At 38.2% G+C, this 18394-nt stretch overlaps 1 protein-coding gene across 1 annotated transcript in view; it reads left to right on the top strand.

Moving 5' to 3' along the window:
• Positions 1-231: 231 nt before the first annotated feature.
• The window catches only part of frs2a (fibroblast growth factor receptor substrate 2a), a 35676-nt gene continuing 17513 nt past the window's right edge, over positions 232-18394 (top strand). Inside the window, exon 1 of the mRNA XM_079817969.1 lies at positions 232-605. The gene's annotated coding sequence lies outside the window, so the exon portion shown is untranslated. The remainder of the gene's footprint in view (positions 606-18394) is intronic.

The raw sequence follows: 18394 nt of genomic DNA, 5'->3' as shown, positions 1-18394 counted from the left end.
TTTGGCTTTAGTGTTTTGAAATGGTGGACTAGGAATCCTTCCTCATAAGTTTTCTTGTATTTAAAGTAATGAGTGCCTCACACATACACACACGACCCGGATGCAGTAGTAATGGGGCAGACTCTCTCTCTCTCTCTCTCTCTCTCTCTCTCTCTCTCTCTCTCTCTCTCTCTCTCTCTCTCTCTCTCTCTCTCTCTCTCTCTCTCTCTCTCTCTCTCTCTCTCTCTCTCGGGCCTGATGAGAGTGAGAGCGGAGCGTCGCGAGCTCACATTGAGTCTGCGCGAGCGCCTTCACTTTCTGCTGCTGCTCCACGAAAATATCGCATTTATTTACGCAGAATTACACCGTGAAAACGGCTAGACTTCAAAATAAGTATCGGGATAACATTTCTAAGCGGTTTCCTTATGTTTTCCCCCCGTTTCCGCACTGCAGGACATGGATAGATGGAAAAGTTTCGCTGTTTTTTGGTGTCTGTGAGGGAGTTTGATTCGGGCGATGAGTCCCGTGAAGAGATTTTTACACATTTGACTGGAAAACACTCATTTACTACGCTTATCTACACAATTAACCACTTATTAAACTCAACCAGTGGAGATATGACTATAGTAAGTACACGTTTATCTTATATTTTTATAAATCAAATCTCTTCTGCTGTGATTAGTTGTTAGCTGGCTACGTAATTAGCATAGTAGCTTCACAAACTATTATATAATACAAACCAGCTAACACTTCGGGATTTATGATGTGTTTTCTCCGTTTGGTATGTTATTTTGGAGGAGTTTAAAACTTGTCTGGTGTGTATTTGATGTAAGAGTGTGTGTGTGTGTGTGTGTGTGTGTGTGTGTGTGTTCAGTTAAACTGGAGTTTATCAAAACATCCTGATAAAAGCTTACAAATATGATGTGCTTGGTTCAAATAAGCACAATAAACATGATTTCGCTAGTAAAAGTAAAACTGGTGTGTGTATTTATCATGATAAGTTATGATGCACTAATATTGTGTTTATATAACACATCATTATAACTTTTAATGTGCATTTAATAGTGCTTTTTATGGCAAATAGTTTTTGTGGTTATCATAATACCGCACATACATGGTTGCTATTTATAGTGAATTATATTAAAGTTACATTTTGTGTTTTTTAGACGTTTTAATAAACACATCATTCCCTAGTTTGACTTTCAGAGGGTCAGCATGTGTATTATTATGTATTAATAAACCTGATAATGATCAGTGATGGTATATGAGTCCATCCATTCACATATACCTCTATTTGCATGCTTTATCACATTTCTGATGTAGTGAAATGTAAAGAAAGCATTGAATACTTAGTATACTGTTCACCCATCCATCCATACAGCTTGTATCATAACTAACATGATATGATTCATAACAGTCCATCAGCAGCATTGATCCTGAGAGCTCCTGTGTGTTTCCAAGAACCTCGCTTGCAGTCTGGCAATGTGTGTCGTTTCTGGGAAAGCAATGATGCAGCAGTTGTGTGATTAAATGTTGAACGGACCCTATTTGACCCAGGTTTACATGCACATAGGTTTTCATTTGTCTGGTGGCTTATTTAGAGATAGAGCTGGCTCATGCAAATGTAGGAGTAGGTATTGGTTTGCGTAATAGTTCATAATAACTCCAGATGTTCCACTCCAAATCACTGGCTAGGTGATGGTGGCATGAGCTCAATTGAATGTGTGTGGTGTATTCTAGGTCACCACACCTGGGCTGAATCCGAAATCGCCCCCCTATACCCTTAAATAGGGCACTATTTAAGGGGACAGCCATTTGTAGTGGTGTCCGAAACCATAGTGGACGTTATTGAGTGCACTCATTCAATCCCACATTGCACCGTGTATAGCTGATGTACACACAACTGCAGTCCGAATTCGCTCCCTTGTTTTCATTCACTCCTTCAAGTGAACAGTATTAGTGGACTAAAGTAGGGAATTGAGGGTTTAGGGGGCGGTTTCGGATTCAGCCCTGAAGTCGCGATTGCTCTTAAAGGGGCACTTCAGTGCTGGGAAGATGAATGTGTATTTAAACGCGGTCATTTATGTAGTAGAAATTATTTTTTGATTTAGTGCCTTCTAGACTGAGAAAAGACAAATGTATTTTTGTCTCATGTGGATGAAAGACAACAACTCCCAGAATGCACTTGCTTCGATGCCCTATGAGGCCACTCCCAAAGCCACGGCTATTGGTTTTCACTTGCCCACCGTGGCCCCAACGTTGTTTTGATATTCATAGTAATAAAATAATTTAGTTTAATTAGAGAATAGACACTACAATTAAAAACTGAACGTGTCTTTTCAATAAAGTGTGAGTGAGCCGAGCAAGTCACGTCACAAGCTATGTTTCCAACCACCTAATTTTATGCGCATTTTGGGATATCGCATCAAAAAATGCTGAATGGAAACGGCAAGATGCGCATAAATTCTAAAAATAAGCATAAAAAACTAGTGCGCTCGTTTGAGTCGGATACATTTTCTATCCGATATGAAAACATGTGCATAAACTACGATGGAAACGCATTTACCGAACAAATTCCTTGATGCACATAAAGAAAATCATGTGACTTTCACGATGTAACAGCATAACTGTAGACTACTAACCAGCGGAAAAATCTTGTTTGCAAAACATCTGAAGTGCTGTTTTGGTCTTTCCGAAGTCTGTTGTCAAAGATGCTCGGTATATTTCCCTCCTAGAACTGTCTTACATGACTGCGTTCCCAATAGGGCTGCCACTAACGACTATTTTGATATTGAGTAATCTATCGACTAATTTATCGATTAATCTATCGACTAATTTATCACAATAATTTTCAACTATTTTACTTAAAAACATTTAATTTAACTTGCAATGTTGGCATTCAGTAGTGTACTATATATAAAAAAGTATAAATGTAAACAAGCCCTTGACAAAATGTAAAACTAAACGAGTAAAAATGTAAAAAGGTACACATTTGTAAACCAACACAAAAAAAAGAGAATATCAGCAAATACTTTTTATATAGAATAGTGTTGTCACAATACCAAAATGATGACTTCGATACGATACCAGACTAAAATACCTCAATACCGATAAGTTACTGAATCGATACCATGGCAATAAACAGTAAAAGTAATTGAATAATATGACAGAACTTTCTATTCATTGTTTTAGGGTTAAACAACCCTAAAAACTCACTTGGCCGGCATGTTCCTGCCCTGCCCTGCTTCACACAGAATATTAGGTAAAAATATTTAACATAAAAATATTACTAATTTACAGCGTCGACGCAGCCGATTGTATCGGCCAATCGCGACAGGCCTAGTTCCCAAACAGCACATCTGCCTCTGAAAGCATAACACGTTTATTGAGTTACAAGTTTCTCTGAGATGCAAATAATTTATTATATACGAAAATGATTATATATGGATGCGTCTCCTATGTTTCTTAGTGTTTTTTTAGTGGTAGTTTATCAAGAAGTGATGATAATGTTCTCTTCGGCTCACTGGATGGAAACGGTGCTTTATTCGCAAATGTTTTATGCGATATTGCATTTTTGCGCATAAATTATATTCCCAACTTTGGATGGAAACAAAGCGACAGACGCAGCAGGAGTCAGATTTCATTCATCACGAGAAGAGCTGAGGTAAGCGCGGCTGTCATTCTCGGCGCGTGTCCAGTCTGGCGCGTTTTCAGATCATGCCTATGGAAGCTAAACTTTCAAGGAATTCAATGAAAAGTGGAAACACTCACTTTGGTCTGCACCGCTCCGTTATTAATGCCCGAGCCGAGCGGCTGTGCGCATTTACAATCTGTGAGTGAGATATTGATAATATGCAGAACCTGCTCCTGTAGTCTTTAGCCTTTTTTGGCCAAAAAATACTCAGAGGACGCAAAATGACGATATTTGTGAATTTTTTCCAGAAATAAAATGCATAATTCTTTCATCTCAGGGGGATATGATGGGGGAAAAGTACCATAATCTGAATATACTACAGGGGTTTTACTGATACAAAGCTTACTGCTAATCGCTGAAGTAACACTTTAAGTGAAGGACCTTTGGGTGTGACGAACAAGAGCATCACCACTCATAGGATTAAGCTTTGGCAAAAGTCACTAACGCTGCCTCGTGCTGATGGATGTCAAAATCCAGGGCCGCGTAAAGACATGTCAAATACACACGCTCCCTGAAATGTGTGTGTGTGCTGATGATGACTGTGTTTCTCCTGTTTGCCCAGTGACTCAGCAGCACTGCCTTTATGGTATCCCATTATTGCATTTGATGTTTTCTCTGACGCACGTCTGCGTCATGTACTCCTAGCAGGGAAAAGATGCTTTGAACGCATTAACTTTGTATTGATATTGGGTTGGGTGTGCATTCTTTTTAAGCAAGTAGTTTTAAAGGAGTACTCAGTGTTCGCTTTCTATAATATTCACATCATGTAGTGGCTCTCTTGGCATGTCTTATCATCCGCCAATCATTTAAATGGCAGAAAGGTTTTTTTTCTATTCTAAAAAATGTGTTGATTTGGAGGCTGTGTTGAATTGCAGATAATGGAGCAAAAGTTGTGAAGGCCGTCCAGTTCTTTTCAGTGGCTCGGTGAAATAGCTTTGCTGCTCTTATGAAAACACTCGGAGCAGCTCAGCAGTTTTTCTTTCATTCTTCTATCATAATAGCCATGTTGGAAGAATTGAGCTGAATCATCATCTGAGTCGCTCAATGACATGATAGACGAGAGCGTTTAGCCTTCAGTTTGAATAAAGTTTGGAGGAGCACATAAACAATTCGTGGGGGGGTCAATTCGTCTGTATAAAGTCAATGAGGTTCTGTGTTGTTTGGACCTAAACCAGGGCTCAACATTAACGCTTGAAAAATAATTTTACTTGCCCGACGGACAAGTATCCTGGTTAAAACGTCAAAAAAACGACAACCTGGGAATCACCAAAGTGCAATAATGATTCTGCATTCAGTTAGTGTAAGTGGAGATCGATAGTGGATAATAATATAAAACGAACTGACGTTAACAAGGTTGTGCTGTTGAGGCTCGCGCAGCCTCTCGAAAACAAATGAGCGGCGCACATACAAAGAAACTCAGTTACCATACACGGTTAAAATTGTGTAGTTTTTATATTTATAACATATGATACAGTTAAGCATCACACTAACGAGTGTTGTTTTCCTGAATACCATCACAACGGGAAAATGACGCTGATTTTATATGCCAGTTCCATAAACAAGTCACTTACATTTGAGATGCAATATGGACTGTTTTTGTTCCATTTCAGCAGCGAAAATAGTTCCAAAGAAAGATCACAACAGAAACGAATGATTCAGCGTTTGAATGAATCGGTTGAATCAAAGATTCAATGACCTATTCGTAAACGACCGCCTAATTCTTGAATGAATCAGCCGTTTGAACGAATCGACTCAATGACTCACTCATTAAGACGGTCGCATGCTGCCACCTACTGGTGGTTTAGTTTCATCTTTCCACCATTTCTTATTTGTATATAAAATAATCTCATAACATTATTTAATGCAGTTGCAATTTTTTTGTGTAAATAATTTAATTTGATTGGTAACAGCCTATAGTGTCTTATTCTAATTTAATTTATAGATCAAATTTAAAAATATAAAATGAAAGCTGAAGAATATCCTATATTTAATAAGATTATGGAAAAATGCCCCTTATAAAAAGGTAAAAATATCACAAATATGCCTATTTAAATATGTCAAAGCTGTTTGAACACTGGTGAGAATATTGCTTCAGAATAGATTATATTTACAAAATATATATATATATATTCCAGACAAGCAAATTTTTTACTCGGACAAGTGAATGACAGATTGTGAACAGGCTTAATGTCAAGCCCTGCCTAAACTTTCTTCAGCATTCAACATCTGCAACATTGAGACCAGCTTTTATATATTAAGCACTTTATGCAAGATTGTTTCAAAGCAGCTTCACAGTAATAATAACAGAATCAATAATGCAAACTTCATCAAATATGAAACAAACTCTGCTGTAAAACGGCTCTAAAAACGCAATAGCTTCAACATTCAGCTCCAGTGTTGATTCAGTTTCATAACAGTGTCATGTTGCAAAAATATGTCAATTATTAAACAAATTTGATTCCGCTATAAAGAAGACAATAGTGTTGTTTTCTTGTGCTGCAGAAGAAAAGTCTTACGGTTTTGGAGAGTAAATAATTTTTTGGGTGAACTGTCCCTTTAAGAGATCACAGAGTGCGCGCTTTAAAAGGATAGTTTACCCAAAAAAATGAAAATTAGCCCATGATTTACTCACCCTCAAGCCATCCTAGACTTAAGAAAAATATCCATATTTAAAACTTAAAAAATTCAAATAACTAGGTTCCGGGAAGACAGCCTAGGCAAGTCGACTTGCACCAAAAGACGCGATGTAGAAGTAGCGAAAGCTTTGACGCCGCTCGCGGTTCAAACAAATAGAGCTGGACAAATAACTCAAGCTCCTCCGACATTTCTCTTTAAAAATTCTCGTTTTAGACTCTAATTAATTTAGACCGGTGTTTTGTTTTGCTCTATCCTCTGCGCTTCTGCGTTCATCAATACGTCATGCATCAGGTCAAGGGTTATGATTTAGCTGTAAATGATGTGTACGGCAATCAGTTGGAAGCTAGTTATTTTAGTTTATAACGTTTTAAATATGGATATTACACAATCGCATTGCTTCGCTTCAGAAGGCCTTTATTAACCCCCCGGAGCTGTGTGGAGTGTTTATAATTGATTGGATTTTACTCCCATTATAAAGCTTGGAAGAGCGAGGAAATTTTTTAATATATCTCCGAATGTATTCATCTGAAAGAAGAATGTCATATACATCTATGACTTGAGGCTTGAGTAAATCATGGGGTAATTGTCATTTTTTTGGTGAACTAACCTTTAAAGGCTCTGATATACCATAAGTGAAATTGAAGAATGAACTGTTGTGACGTCATTTCGAACAAAATCAGGCCAAAAGTTAGTTTCAGCTAGGGTTGTGGCGGTGAGGAAATCTTCCCACTGGTTAATCAACACGTGACAACACTGGTAATACCGGTATCGCCGGCGGGGGCTTTTAAATTGATAATTCTAAACCGAAAGTAAAGTGCGCGTGGCCGTTATGGCATTCATAACGTGTGGAGAAGAGCGAGTGTTTTCAATGAAAATCTTCCATAGGAATGAACTGAAAACGTGAATGAACGGCGGTGCGGCCGTGGGCATTGTACTTTCGGTTTAGAATTAGCGCCAATTTTTGGGCAGAGTTGCTTGAATGGTGGGTTCATTAGACTATTATTCTTAATGAAAAACACAACAACAAAACAGTACAATGACACACTCACTTAAATAGGCGCTTTTACATTTAGTTTGAACCCAAATCTTCCGCGATCATCTTGTCAGTCTCTTGTGATGAATGAGGTCTGACTCCCGCTGTGTTTGTGCTGTGACTCTCGTTCGGCTCGTGCTGTATTGACCAGACACGATCAGTTTTTAATGGTATGTTCTCCAACTGAACTAAATGATTTTATTACTATAAAAATCAAAACGATGGTGTGGGTGGTGCCACGGTGGGAAAGTGATGTAACGGGTGTTGTGCCTGAACACCATCAACACGACTATTGCAGCAAGCCTAGTTTCAGGATTTCAAAATTGCTAGCCAAAGAGAAACGTTCTGGAAAATTTAGCTCCGGCTGGTAAACCCCTTTGAACTATCATTGGTCTGTGGCGATTATGTAATAGGAAGGTGTGGCTCTGAGGCTCCGCCTACTTTGACGTAGAAATCTTATGCTGCGTTCACAACAAACGCGAATAGAGCGTCTGGCACGATTGATTTCAATGTTAAGTCAATGGAAAGGCGCGTTGACGCACGTCTGGAGGTCCCGCGGCGCGAAAGGTGCGTTTCGCGAAGGACGCGAATCCACCTCATTCGCGCGTCCAGTTTGCGCGAATGACGCGAATTGAGTGTCTTGCGCGATACGCGTGTTACACGCGAGTGGTGCTTTTGTGCATTCACGCGTTTGAAGCGAATCCGCGTCTGACGCCCTTTGGTGTCAATTCGCGCCGCATTAACCAATCAGGAGCCTGCTCGCTGCAGTCACGTGGTGAAGTGACGTGATGAGAAACCCTGCATAATTTAAAAAGACTACTATTGTGTCACAAAATGTAGTTTTAAGACTTTTTCAGGTGAGAATGTAGTTATTTAAAGCTCAAATCTGTGGTTTATTTATAAAGAGAGCGCCTATTAAAAAAAAATTGTGAGATCCAGGCGATCACCGGACACTCACCGCTCATAACCCCGGCGAGAGCAGCCTTTCATCGGCCAGTCCTTCTGACGTCTGCCGCTGGCTCTGATGTCCTGTAGTGGTGCATCTTGTGTAGATCTAACGAGCGATCTTTGGTGTCATGAATCTATCATTTGTTGTCTGCCAAATCATTTTGACTGAGGGCAAAGAGAAGTTTCATCACTTTATTTTTAAAGGATATTTAAATATACATGCAGTGAAGATAATGTAGGAGTTGCCTGGACCACATTTGTGTGACTATTAATGTTTAAAGGGTTAGTTCACCCAAAAATTCTGTCATTAATTACTCACCCTTATGTCGTTCGACACCCGTAAGACCTCCGTTCATATTCGGAACACAAATGAAGATATTTTTGTTGAAAGCTGATGGCTGAGAAAGGCCTCAGATAGGCCTCCATTGGCATTCAGTACATTTTCACTCCCAAGACCGATAAAAGGCACTTAAAACGTCGTTACAAAGTCCATCTCATCACAGTGACTCTACAATAATCTTACGATGCGACGACAATAGTTTTTGTGCGCAAAAAAAAATCAAAATAACACCTTTATCCAACTTGTTATTGCCTTCCGTGTGTGCCTCCACGACGCATGCGCGAGAATATGACGTGTCGAACGACATAAGGGTGAGTAATTAATGACAGAATTTTAATTTTTGGGTGAACTAACCCTTTAATATATATTTTTAATGAAAATGAAAAGAGACAGTGGTGTTTTATGACATATTTCTCCTGGAGGGCCTTGAATGCTTCACTTCAAACGCTCAATTTCTACGCGCGTCCAAGTCGCCGCGGACGCGCAAATGGATTCAAAATGTTCACGCGTCAAACTAGACGGGGTAGACGCGATTTTGACGCTCTATTCACGTTTGGTGTGAATGCAGCATTACACTGGTTTTTCATGTTTGATACTGCAAAGCTACTTGCTTTTAATCAATAAATATAAACGTGAAGCGACTTTACTGGAGTGCTGAATTGCAGAGCTTGTTCAAACACAACATCGCTATGATCAGATGCATATGATCAGTCATTTTTGTTGTATGAATATTTTGTTATTGAAAGGAAAGCATGCAGCACATATTACCATATTCATTTAACACCGCTCTCAACGTCGGGATGTTCGACTAACAGCTACCGCTGCTCACGTATTTCCAACTTCTTTTCACCCCAAAACGAAGAACAAAAAAAACGTGAGTGTAACGGGCCCTTAAGACTCGCTCCTGACAGGTCAGTGGACGGTCTCTGTGTCCTCAGTAACTGCACTGACCTGTGCTTGATTTCTGTATTTCAGATGGACTTTCCTTATCTCTCTCTCCCTCCCCCTTCTCTTGTCCTCTCTGGAGAAGGATCATGCAGCGAGGTCGGCCGCTGTCTTTCTGATCTTGCGCCTCCCACACGAGTTTAAGCTTGTTTGCTATGTGAAGAGCTAATAGCCACTATTTCATAGTTTCACTGGAGGCTCCTCGTTTTCATCATAGCTCTTTATCGGCGGTTTGAATTAGATATATATTTACACCATTTATAGGATGAATCTCGCAAAAGCTTTCAAGATAATGCCTAGTTAGGCCTGTCACAGATTAACCGTTGTCATTATTCAATCCAATCACAATTAGTTGAGATGTCCGCAATCATTGTGCAGTTTAAATTTCAATCATGTTTTGCTAGTTGCATACATTGTTATAAATAAGTAATTATACAAATATGATGAATTTTCACAGCATTATTAATGCTGTGAAAATTCATCATATTTGTATAATTACTTCAAGCTTTTTTTACTTGAATCGTATGTGATGTGACAATAAAAATAGGCCCATATGATTTAATTAATTATTAATTAAATCATATGGACCTATTTTTATTGTCATATCACATACGATTCAAGTAAAAAAGCTTACACCGTAAGTGATATGAACAATTAATCACAATTATTTATAACCATGACAGGCTTATGCCCAGGTCATATTTCAACAATGAGAAAGAAATAAGAAATCATATTTTATGTAGACTTTTTTTTTTTTTTTTTTTTGCATTGTGATAATAATTTGATAGTTAGGGTTAGTATGTAGAATACTCATGATAGTATTCTCATATTCTCTTTACAAATTAATATTAATAATAACCTATTCAAAATGGGTTTAACGAGAATTTTAGGAAAAAAATGTCACAATGCAAAAAAAGTCATTACACTCTAAAAAATGCTGGGTTATTTGAACACAAATTTGGGTCAAATATGAACAAACCCAACCGTTGGTTTAAATTTGTACATTACATTTTTAACCCAAAGGTTGGGTTTGTCCATATTTTACCCAAATTTGGGTTAAAGCAACCCAGCAGTTTCTAGAGTGTACTTACTTAAGTCATGCAAAATCTAATTTCATATTTCTTTCATATGGGATTTGGGGTGAAATCTGAATAAAAAAGCACTGGCCTTAAATAGGTTTCTTTTTGTGCACAATACAATACATTTTAGAAATTTAGATTTTGGGATGAATAGTGACCTGGAAATGTTTTTGTGAGAATAACCTTACAATAGAGAAGAATAATTATATTTAAAAATCAGGGTAAAGAATATACAGTAACGCATGCACGCCAGTTTTAATACTCAGATATTGCAAAACAGATATATAATTTCTGCCTCATAGTAAAATTTTCCACACCAGAGTTGGTATGAGTTAAAAAAAAATCTCCCATTTTTGCCTCCCCCGCTCTGACACGGTGTCTCTCGTCCTCTGTGTTTCTGGTGGGAGGTAAAGTAAACTCTGGCGCTCGTTTTGAAGTGTGCGAGTCGCTCAGCGTTCACCAGCTGGCCATACTGGGAGCGCTGGGTTACCGGGGTGACATAGCCGTACGAGGAAGAACTCTCTCTCTCTCGCGTATATGCCAGGAGAGCACAGTATTAGCGTACACACTCACTGGAGAGCTCTCTACCTCCCACCCGTCCCACACACTCACTGCAGCTGCTCTTAAACATATGGCTGATCATACTAACAGCATAACTGTAGCGCTGTAATTAGCCCGTTTAGTGAATACTCATTACAGCTTGTCATTTCTGCATCACTGTACATAATGCAAATAGTCCCCTGGAGGACCCAAAAATCAATCATGCTATTGCTTACTAGGGCATTGCGACGTCTGTATCGTGTCTCGGGATAGAAATCATTTCCAGTTTCCTCATAAATATTGCAGATCATTTTTTAACTCTGGCAAAAGTCTTGGTTGATTTATGGATCGGCTGCTTTCAGAGTTTGCATATTCAGTGTTGTTTGGGGTTGTATTATCTTTTGTTGTATATATTTCTTTATGCTTTTTGAGGATGAGGGTATGTCACCCAATATGTCCATTATGTAATCTGTCTAACTGAATGACTTCTGTCAAGTGAGAGATGAATTTGCACCAACATAAGTCGTTTTTAACATGTTTATTTTCTTTAAACAGTTCATCCAGAAAAAATATTTTTTTTGTAATTGTTGCGGATAAAAATCCTTGATTTCGCGGCATGTTTTCTTAAAAAATGCGATGGAATATGCGGGATATTTATGCAATTTTATGCGATGAAATTGCGGGAACTTGCAAAAACTGCGGTTTGATGAAAAAGAGGAGCGCTGGCATTTTGTTTTTTGACCACGAAATCAACAATGTCACTAAAGAAGAGTGTTTCAGGTTGTGAGGGAAATATAACCTTGTTCAGCTTCCCAAATATCCCAGCCTTAAGGAAGAAGTGGATGCAGTTTGCTTTTCCAGAGTTCTGCAAGTGTGTTTGTTTGTTCCCGGTCATGAGTCGAAACCGCAGACAGCGAGTGAAACTGCATCAAATGTGTGTGTTTTGTTGGCAATCGGTGCGTAAGTGCATATAATGTCAACAACACGAACGTATAGTGAATAGAAAGTTATCCAGAGATAATGCTGTGTGTGTGTGTGTGTGTGTGTTCGTGACTCTTTAGCTCCGCCCACAGCACGCCTTTGGCTGTTTTTAGGAAAGAATTGATACAGCGTATCTGTCTATAAATCTGATAAAACTAAAGACTCTTTGGAGATATGAAAGATGCAATACTACTCTATAGGTACTAGGGGTGGCACGGTTCACAAAACCCACGGTTCGGTTCGTATCACGGTTTTAGGGTCACGGTTTTCGGTTCTGTACGGTTCTTGTTGTTGTTGTTTTTTAATCGTTAACACTCCAGAAATTTACTTCAGCATATGGTATATATGGCTTAATCATCCACAATTTAGGATACAGTTTTAAAAATTGTTATATCAAGTTGTTTCCTAACTGGCTGTCTACCTAGTCTGACACATTGGCGTAACATTTTTCATGTTAATCATTTCAATTTTGATCAGAACCATACACTGTGGCTTTAATTCAGCTGACCTGATGAACACATTTCACCATGAAGTGTCCCATGTGTTTCACAATCACCATATGACATCCAGCGCTGTGAAAAAATAACATAAAATACACGAAAACACAACACTGCCAGAAGTTTCTGCCCAAACTTAAAAGGCATGTTTAAATTATTAGAACTAGAAGCATATCTTAAATGTTACATTTATCATGTGAACTTATATACAACATATGCATGTGTGTATGAGACATCAAAGCACGAGACAGACAGGGGTCGGAGGAGAACACCGGAAAATGTGACAGAATGGACTATATTTGCCTGTATTTGCAATCCACGAGCCGAGGTTCAGCTGCGCGACTCGCGAGAGTGTGTGTATGCGCAACGGGCACGCGCGGCGCGGCTCCCGCTCTCCTCCTGCACTGCTAGTGCATCCTCCAACTCTGGGCAGCCTTCCTTATCTCTCCCACTTTCATTTCTACATGTGACGTGACCTGCAGCACTCCACTTTTACTTTACTGTATGTCCACACACACCTCTTATTTCGCGCGAAAAGCACACCCACTGTCTGAGGTAACATAGGGGCACGAGGATACATTGCGCATGCGCGAACCGTGCGACGCACACACTCCGAACCGAGACAAGCGAACCGAACGGTTCGGTTTTTTTCCATGTACCGTGCCACCCCTAATAGGTACTCAAGATTAACACAAGAAAAAAAAAAGTTATATATGTGCATGTTCATGGATAATTAAGTAAACCTGTTTGCTCTGGTCCAATCTTGAAATATTACTAACAATATAAAAGTTATTCTTACATTTACTTCTAAAAGTTAGTAAAAAGACGTGAACCATCAGCTGATGCTCATGCTATGCTAAATGTTTTGCAATTATACACTGTAAAAAAAAATCCCCGTAACATTTACGGTAAAAAAACGGCAACTGTGGTTGCCAGAACTTTACCGTAAAAAATAAGGCAGTAACATGTTCGGTTTTACAGGACAGCACCATATAATTTAAAGGTTTATAATGTAATAATCACAGTTTAAAAACTAATTTAACAACATTAGATGTAACATAAAACCCTAATGTACATAACTGATTAGAAAAAAATAAAACGAAACAGTTATTTCAATGGAAATACATCAAATGCGAAGTGTCACGCAGGGAAATCTGGGAAATGTCAATTTACGGTTTTTCACTGTAAATTACACAATGACTTGTTCTTTTTCACTTCTAAAAACTGTAAATGTAACAGTATTTTACTGTAAAATTAAATGTAAGGTTAGATCTATTAGTTATTCACCGTATATAGTACGGAAACGTTCTGTTAACCAATTAACTGTTTGTCACCGTAGCATTTTTACAGTCTTTTACCGTTAAAGTCACAATCATTTTTTACAGTGGCCTTTTAATTGATAAAAAAGGATAAACTAACAATTAGATTTGTATGCTGCAGGTTTTGATCATGTTGATCATTTAAAGGCCGTCACATATAATACCGTAGGGTTAAAGGCTGATATTTCTTTTGCTATTCTAAATGAACAGTTGCATTTTTGATAGATGCACCAGTGATGATTAATAACGGTCACTTGTGCGGAGAACGGATTCCCCCCTCTTTTCTAAAAGCCTATCATGAGTCTCTGATCAATAGATCTGATTCATCCTCCTGTTCTTGGATTGAGAGCTATAGCTCTTTCCCCTCCAGTCAGCATCATCTGATGCCTGTCTGGACGGTTTTGCTGTCAGAGCCATTAAAGTTGAAATAAATCTTTGTCCTAATGAGTGGGTGTGCCCGTGGCGCTTATTCATTGCCAGTTGGAGACGAGCTGTCTGTCATATCTATAGCCCTCCCTTGGGAATAGACGCTTTAAAGCAAGCATGCATTTCTGTATCCTATTTTTCCAAACCAGAAAGCCCAAGAAACCCAACGTTAAATGGTGTTTACATTCCAGTGTGAAGGGAAGGAGTGTATCTTTATTTCAGAGTTGGGACTCTGGAGAATGTAGCTTTGTGCAAGGAGTTACTGGAGGGTCGCTGCATCGACACGTGTTTTTTCCCAGGCTTGGAATGCCGTGTTCAAAGGTGTGGGGTTAGTTCATGCTAATCCCCCACTCATGACTTTCCACCATCATTCTCCCAGCGCATGTACAGTGCACATCCCTGTACCATGCATTCCTGGAGCTTTAACTGTACAGCGTGGCACTAGCAACACCAAGGCTTCAATGCATGCCCTGATAAAATGCATACCTTGAATGCAAGGCAAGTCGCTTTGCTGAATAAAAGCATCTGCCAAATGCACGAATGTAAATGTAATTCAGACCCAGAGCGTTTCAATGAGGCCTGCACAAAAATTGTGATTTTAAGATGCGTTTTTGTTTTGCTGTGCTTGGTTTAGGGCTGCAGTTAACTATAACTACAACTAAAAAACATTTATGTTAATTGAATTAATTATAGTTGAGAAAACGTAAATACGAAAAACGTTGCCTTGGCAAAAAAAGAAGTTAAAGTACTAAAATGATTAACTGGACTTAAAAATAAATGTAAATACACTGTAAAAAATCTAACTCACAAACATTTTGACTAATGATAATGTTTTAGTTAACTGGACAATTAAATGCAAAAAAGTTGGCTTAACTGGTCAAAATAAGTTGGTTCAACAATTGTTGGACCAACCTAGTATTAATTGTAAATTCGATTTGTAAATGCAAGTTAATAAGCATACAAGTTGCAACAAGTTAACAATGCATTCTGGGTGCATCATGCAAAACTCATCCATGGCTCCCAGAATGCATTTCGGTATGAAGCATGTAACCATTGTTGAGATTTATAGGCTGACTCTTGATGTCTGTGTGAGAAAATCTCATAGGAGGTCAAAGTGCTTAATGTACAATCGGTTTTAAACCTTAGTCAACTATTTTGATTAAAACCATATTTGATCTTTTCTAGAATCACAATTAAAAAAAAGCTAATAGTATATTGCTCATATTAAACTCATAAAATCTGTGAATTAAGCCACTACACAATGATTATATTCTTATCATCTTATCACGACTCAACGCCAGCGTTGTTATGGCCTAAAATAATACATGATTGATTAACTTATCCTAACATTTTTTATTTAACATTCTCTTTTCTAACATTTTTCAATGTACATTTATGAAATGCACTTTCTGTGAAGCTGCTTTGAGACAATGTGTATTGTGAAAAGCGCTATACAAATAAATTTGAATTGAATTGAATTGAATCATCGAGCAGCTGACAGCATTTGATTATCTTTTCTTGCCAAACGTTAAAAAGTCGTCAAACTGCCCAACTAAAGAAGACACTCATCACCATGATGGTGACATAAAAAAATAAAATAAAAAACTTAATCAGCTGAACAAAACATCTTAAATTGGGAGACATGTGACCTTACTCAGTTAATTGAGTTAAGTGAACTACTTTGTTTAAAATTTGAGTAAACTCAAAAAAGCTGTGCAGCAAGTTGCCTTACAATTTTAAGTTATGTCAACTTTTCTTTTTTTACAGTCTAGTAATGTTTATAAAAACATTTTTTAAAAACGAATAAAATGACAAAGGCACATAACAAAATTACATCACATTAAACCAAAAAATTAAAGATAAGATAAAAATAAAAGCTAACTCAAAATATTAATAATACTAAAATAACACTGACTATAATAATAATTATTACTACTACATATAAATATTAAAAACTATTAAAATAAAAATACAAAAAATAAGAAATATTAATAGAACAGTTCACTTTGAAATAAAAATGTAAGTATTTAAAGGTGTCATGAACTGGCCTTTTAAAAATTGTTATACTGTTGTCTGAGGTCAACTTAGGATGTTTGCATGGTTTTTACATTCAGAAACAATAATGCAATTTTTTTTTCAATAACGAAAAACGGTCGGTTTTGATGGGCGTGCCGCACTGAAGACTTGGAAGTAAACGCCCACGGCTAGGATTGGATAAGATTTGCATATTTAATGAGCTTCAGCTCCCCTGTCAGTACATGTGGGGGTTGTTTTTAAAGCGTCTGGAGAAACGCTCACAGGACAAACACAATGATTCATCTCTCATCCACCCGTGATTGATTGGAATGTTATTTTTGTATTACTTGGACGGCCCGATAATCAGTGAATATAACCGCGAACCGTACACACACACACACGTGCAAGAAAGGAATGTTATTTCTCTATTTAAGATAGCCCATCGGCAGGCCTTGATACGTTTTGGTAGCCCGTCTGAAAAACACATAGCCCTGGGACTTTGGGCTTTGTGAGCCCTGGCCCATAACTGAACCAATAACACCTTCTCCAGCCTGTGACCGTGTGCTAAGGAAGGTAATCAATAGATATCAAACGATCTGTAACAATGCAATACTAACACATCTAAAAAAACATGTTTTACTCACATAAGTGTGTGTTGCACCGTTCCTGTCGGATCCACTATAGGAGGCACAGCATTGTGTTTTAATCTCAATATGTCTGCAAATCCAGTCTCAACCTGTATCTTTTTTACAATCGTTCCACGGTGAAATGAAACGAACAAACGGCCAATGTCTTACACATGTGAGCTGGAACCGGCATGTTTATTGCTCGGTAGCGCGACCCGTTTGGCTCCACGAGTCGGTGGACGGGGCTTGAGGCGGCGCTTCTGCATTCTGAGATCTCAGTGGTCGACATATTCTGAGATCTCTCGTTTTCTGGGCCTGGTGTCAATAAAAGCTTTTCTTTGACTAACAAGGACGTTTTCAGCTCTGAAACTTACAGGATATTCTTATATCACGATTAATTTTTATATATCAAAGGCTCAAAGGAAAGTTGATTTCTCAATTCATAACACCTTTAAGTATTTAAAATTATAATTTTATTTTGCAGTACAACTGTGAAATTTCATACTAATATATCATTTTTACTAATATACTACTGCTGATGTTCTTAAAGGGATAGTTCACCCGAAAATGAAAATTTTGTCATCATTTACTCACCCTCAAGTGGCTCTCGCTTGGTTACAAACATTCTTCAAAATATCTTCTTTTGTGTTCAGCAAAACAAAGAAACTCATACAGGTTTGCAACAACTTGAGGGTGAGTAAATGATGACAGAAATTTAATTTTTGGGTGAACTATCCCTTTCATTTCTTCATTTTCAAATGTTGAACCTTGGAGCTTTTATTTTGGAGATAAAAAGCAGGGAGCCCGTAAAGCCCCGGGTATACTTCAATTTCCACGTCCGTATGCGTATCACAGTCGTGTCCGCACAGCTTACAAAGTATACTCAACCGCGGATGAGCATGGATGGCCGAGTTCAACACATTGTTGTGACTCTTCTGACTTTCTTGCACATGTGTGCACTTGCCACACGGTCTCAAAAATTGGGCTGCCTTTCTTGCGCATGCGCTGTTGAACACGGACAGTCCGCGCGGTCTCTGTTGTTGCGCAACAGCCGGTTTATAATTGCTTCTCATTAAAAGTTAGGAAAGTTTGTGTGGAGCAGCACTTGATGTGAACCGAGCTGCTCGCATGTAAAATAACACTGAAACATGCAATGCATGTACTTGTTTAATAAAACCTTGTTTATAATTACCATTACATTCCCATTAATTGCAGCCCAGTTTAATATGACATTAATAAAACATTTATGTAGCAAAATTCACATTCACTTTACATGCGGAACAAGCACTAAAACCCTGATAAAAACATCTTTTCTCAGCAGAATATCTGTTTAT

The sequence above is a fragment of the Gobio gobio genome, assembly GCF_949357685.1.
Source record: "Gobio gobio genome assembly, chromosome: 5".
NCBI lineage: Eukaryota > Metazoa > Chordata > Actinopteri > Cypriniformes > Gobionidae > Gobio > Gobio gobio.
The sequence above is the reverse complement of the archived record's forward strand: the minus strand, read 5'-3'. Positions and strand labels throughout refer to the sequence as shown.